Source organism: Nuphar pumila, unplaced genomic scaffold, assembly GCF_984573655.1.
Source record: "Nuphar pumila unplaced genomic scaffold, dmNupPumi1.hap1.1 HAP1_SCAFFOLD_175, whole genome shotgun sequence".
Taxonomy (NCBI): Eukaryota; Viridiplantae; Streptophyta; class Magnoliopsida; order Nymphaeales; family Nymphaeaceae; genus Nuphar; species Nuphar pumila.
Genome location: NW_028323203.1, coordinates 6,187 through 11,545, shown reverse-complemented (window position 1 = coordinate 11,545; position 5,359 = coordinate 6,187). Strand labels below are relative to the sequence as shown.

The 5,359-nt window shown below is 41.3% G+C and overlaps 1 long non-coding RNA gene across 1 annotated transcript; it reads left to right on the top strand.

Annotated features, from left to right (window-relative positions):
- The first annotated feature begins 696 nt into the window (after nt 1-696).
- On the top strand, nt 697-1,592 carry LOC149810903 (uncharacterized). The gene is made up of 2 exons (XR_016428965.1): nt 697-1,101; nt 1,207-1,592. It is a non-coding gene; the product is annotated as an uncharacterized LOC149810903 (long non-coding RNA).
- The last annotated feature ends 3,767 nt before the right edge of the window (nt 1,593-5,359 follow it).

Here is a 5,359-nt window from a genome sequence, read left to right as displayed (position 1 = left end):
ATATATATTTAAGAAAACCACTCCAACAAGGCATACACCACCTTACGAAAAGGATGGCTATCAAGCCAAATCTATAAATACCCACTAGCAATGGCTTGCTATAACCGTAAGTGAACATCTTCAGAGAGAGAGAGAGAGAGAGAGAGAGAGAGAGATGGCAGACATTTGCAAAGGTATGGCTTGATGACCATATATTATTCATGTCACATATATAGGTGTATTGCATCAGAACGAAAGGTTTGTTCTGTAAATTGTACGTTACTCATGTCACGTAGGTGACACGGTGATCTTCATTTTGTTCTTCGTTGAGGAATTCGGTAATGAACCACCCCACTGCTCGGGCAAATACTTTGCTAACTACTTGGCCCGGTCCCAGCCCCTGACCCAAGCCATGTGGCTGCCACTTGGAGAGAATGGGACCCAAACTCAGACTACGTGGCAGCTACTTGGGACGTTGGACGAAACCTTTTATGAATTACGTTTGCCACCTTTTGATATATAAATGTATGGAAAAGAACACCCTATATGGTATCATAGAATCAAGAATTACGTTAGTAAAACATTTTATTACCCTTCTGTTTAGAAAAAAGCCACTTTATTCTTTCAGAAAAATAACATTTTGTTATGTTTGATATATATATATACACACACACAAACGTGTTTCAATATCCTTTTAAAACTTAATTTGTCGAACCCGGCGAGTCATGTACGCATACGTTTCTATATCGGCATAGCTTTCTTTTTCTTTTTTTCGTTTGTATGATGTTTTTTTGTTTCGTTTGCTGAGTCGTTCCGTATTGCGGTATATATTGTAAGCGAGTTGTGGTGACTCCTCGTCACCCGCTTCCTCTACTTTCTTTTTTAAATATATTGATTTTTTTTTTAAAGAACAGAATAATATATTTAATATCATGATAGGAAGAATTACAACATGAAAAGAATTGATGAGTAATCAATTCCTAGAAGACGTAATACAAGGAGCCTTCTATATCAAACATCTATCCTAGAGCTGCCCGCCGTGCCTAGATCTTGATTGGGTCATTTCAGCAAGTCTGGGGTCTTTGTGGGGCAGATTTGGACTGCCCCAATTGCAGTGCAGTTGTATGGCTTTACAGTAACTAGCAATTGTATTATTTCATTGTTTTGCTGCTTTTCTTCTGGACCATGTGATGCTAATGCGAGAGAGATGAAACAATTTTGGTGCAGGTAAGAGCTCTTGGCCAGAATTGTTGGGTAAGCATGGGCAAATTGCAGCAACCACCATTGAGAGGGAGAACCCTAATGTGAAGGCCTTTATTGTTAAAGAAGGTACAAGTGTAATTGAAGATTTTCGCTGCGATAAGGTATGGGTTTGGGTTAGCAAGAGGGATGGGACAGTTATTCAGGTCCCCCGTATAGGGTAAACGGGAGGTTTCTATGTAATAACATGCCGACGGTAACTGAATAAATTGGCTTGCTATACAATGTCATGGTTGTGTTACAACAACCTTGTGAGTGCCAATAAATTGCAATAAATTAAAATTATTTTGGAAATTTGTTTCTCTAAAATCATGTACTGGATTCATAATACAAACTTGTTTCACTATTCATAATTACCTATTAAATGTTGTATGGTTGGTCCAGCTCTATAGATATTGATTTCTCAACCGAACCTTCCCTTTGATGGTACTCTCTCTCTCTCTCTCTCTCTCTCTCTCTCTCTCTTGAGTGAAGGAAAAAATTTAATAAAAGGATAATAAGATCATAAGATAGAAGAAGGGAAACCAACCACATTCCTAAAATGCTGGTGAGTGAATAGGTTTTCTGCACCTTCATCCAAGCGAAAGCTACATTCCCTTTAAAGGGATCCGAATCCAAGTCCAGATTCGAATAATATCCAATGAGGTAAGGCTGAAACAAAATTCAAAATATACATGACAATCATGAATACAGTACAAAAAAAGGACAAAAAATGAGGATCTGGAATACCGACCAGGTGTAGTTGTATTATGAATAATTTTGGGTCAGACTCAGACATGGACTGTGTCGTTCAAGGCCTTCTGCTAGCCGTCTTTGTAGGTAAGGCCCGTAACATTAGAATGGACTGTTAGGAATCGGTTTCACACGCACACGCCACACACGCGTTTGACCTGAAAAATTAATAAGTGCAAGTTGTTTTTTGCTTAATCTGATAAGTAGATATGAGATCCGAAAGCGCCACTAAATGAATTTTGTCTCACCCATTGGATGGAGAGCTGATGCTGTACCACCCAGCGTTTACAACCACAAACCCCACCACTTGTACCACAAGTGGGCTACAATTGCCAATCATTTTTTGCAACCGAAGGCAGTGGGTCTTTGAGAAGAATTTGCCCTCTAACAGTGTCGTAGGAATCATTAAGGCCCATAAAGAATTGGAACACCCTTTCACGCTCTTGTTGTTCTTTCAGTTGCTTAAACGCACCACACGTGCATGTTGGTAGTGGGTTGTAGGATGATAGATCATTTCAGTTTAGAAAAATATGTTGCAACTGGCATTGAGTCTTGGCAGAGATGCACAATGGCATTAAAGGAATTTGCATACTTTATTCAGTTACCATAGGATGCAAATGGATGCCATATCTCTCTCTCAATTATCTCAATTAGGAAGGATGTATGGGGTTGTACATGCGTACATGTGATTACGTCTGTTTGATACCAAGCTTGCAGTCTTTTTTAAAGGCATGTTGGGGTTAGGCAGACCCCCACCAGTAATTATTCAAGGTACCACTGGGGTTTGTGTTGCTTTGGTACCAATACTCTCTCTCTTTATCTCTATCTGGAGCTGACTAGGGTTATTGTGTACATAAGTGGCGGGGCCAACCTAAAGGCATTGATGGTCATGATGGACAGACTTGTTTTGATAAGTAATTGAGGTAACAAAAATTCACGCGGAAGCAATATAGGATCTAATAAAGGCACAATCAAAACTCAAACCACAACCAACATCTCTCTCTGAGGATCAATGCGTGGTGATGAACCTTCTTCCTTCCTCTTCTTCTCTCCACTCTCTCTCTCTCTCTCTTTTACTTCTTTTCTCCCTGCACGTTGCATTCAGTCACTCTGCTCTTCTCTCTCCAGCACACAGCCTATAAACCTCTATTTATAGATGGCATAGAGACTTCTAGATGTGAGCCTTTTAGACTCATTCCAGAAAGTGAAGGGGTTTTGACACTTCAACTTCCTGCATTAATGGGAAGTGGGTGACTATTTCACTTTCCCACATCATTAATGAAGGGATAGGGTTGGCCCTTCAACTTCTTCTGCATTAATGGGAAGTAGTGGGTGATTATTCCACTTCCCCGCACCATTAATGAGGGATAGGACGGGACCCAACAATCTTCCCCTTCAGCCCAAGGGGATACTCCAATTCAAATAATTAACTGGAGTTCATGTTGGCCAACTGTCGACATGTATTTTGTTTCTCCATCGATAAGGCCTTTGTCAGCATATCTGCACCATTATCATTTGTGGAGATCTTTGCAAGACGAAGTAATTTTTTCTCAAACACATCTTGGATCCAATGGTACTTAGATTCTTGGTGAGATGAATGGCACTCTGACTGTCGCAGTACACCAAGTACTTGTCTTGCTCTAAACCCAACTCCTTCAAGAATCTTTTAATCCATAGCATCTCTTTGCAAGCTTTTGTAAGAGCAATGTACTCAGCCTCTGTAGTAGACCAAGCAATACACTTTTGCAATTTAGATTGTCATGATACAGCTCCTCATTTAAAAGTGAGTACAAAACCTGATGTGGACTTTCTTGTATCAATATCTCCAGTCATATCTGCATCTGTGTAACCTGTCAAGACAAGTGGTCTACTCTCAAAGCTTAAACAAACTTTGGAGCTCCCTCTAAGATATCTAAAGATCCACTTTACTGTTGCCCAATGCTCTTTTCCTGGATTTGCAAGAAATCTGCTAGCAACACCTACTGCATATGTGATGTCTGGTCTCGTACATACCATCGCATACATCAAGCTTCTGACTACTGAAGCATGAAGAACTTTCTTCATTTTCTCCTTCTACTCATCATTTGATGGACTCTCCTCTTAGTTAAGCTTAAAGTGACCTACAAAAGGAGAACCAACTGGCTTTGCATTATTCATATTGAACCTGCCCAACACCTTCTCAATATACTTCTCCTGTGATAACCATATCTTCTTGGTTTTTTTATCACGAGAGATTTACATGCCCAATATTTCCTTTGTTGGCCCCATGTCCTTCATTGCAAATGTCTTACTCAGTTCCTTCTTGAGCTTGTCAATCATAGACATTTCTCTTCCAAGGATAAGCATATCATCAACATATAACAAGAAATAATAAAATTCTCACTGAATCATTTTATGTAGACACAATAATCTGAAGTCGATCTTTTGTATTCATTTTCAGCCATAAATGAATCAAATTTCATGTACCACTGTCTTGGAGCTTGCTTCAGCCCATACAAGCTCTTTTTCAACCTGAATACAAGATTTTCTTTACCTTTGACTTTGAAGCCTTCTGATTGCTCCATGTATATCTCCTCCTCCAAATCACTATAGAGAAAAGCAGTCTTCACATCTAGCTGCTCAATCTCCAAGTGCAGGTTAGCGGCAATACCTAGAGCAACACAAATAGAAGACATTTTAACAACAGGAGAAAAAATCTCTTCAAAGTCAATATCTTGCTTTTGACCAAAGCCTTTCACAACCAATCTGGCTTTGTACTTTGGTTGAGAACTTTGTTCTTGAGTCTTCAACTTGAAAACCCACTTGTTCTTCAAGGCCTTTCTGCCTTCTGATAGTTCCACCAAGTCATAAGTGTGGTTCTTTCTGCTTGCTAGTTAACCCCCTGCCGGAAAACGCGCGCGGGGGGGGAGGGGAGGGGGGCAACCCCCTTAATATCTGTCTCCGGGCGGCGGTGAACCCTCTCTCTCTCTCTCTCTCTGCAAAGCTGCTTTGTATTGTTTCAGTCCCTCATGGAACCCTTAGATCCCTTTCTCTGTCTTCCCCTTTGCTTCTTTCAACGGCCCTCACTCATCAACGTTATAAGCGTACAGGTGATGTCGGTGCCCAACGAGGGGTATCAACGGGGCGGCAGAGTCGTCGTGGCCAGAGGTAGAAGAGGAGGAGGAGCCACCCATTGTGTTGTCGAAGGGACGTTGCCTCTTGGCGCTGGAGGCGGTGGTGCCGCCACCCACCGCTCCAATAGAGCCCTTGCACACAGAGAGAGAGAGAGAGAGAGAGAGAGAGAAGCCTGTCGATGCATTTGGTGTGGAGGCTGCGAGGAGAAAGGAGGGGAGAGGAGGGAAGAGGGAGAGATCGTGCCCTAAATGGGCCTTTTAATATTGAAACTTAG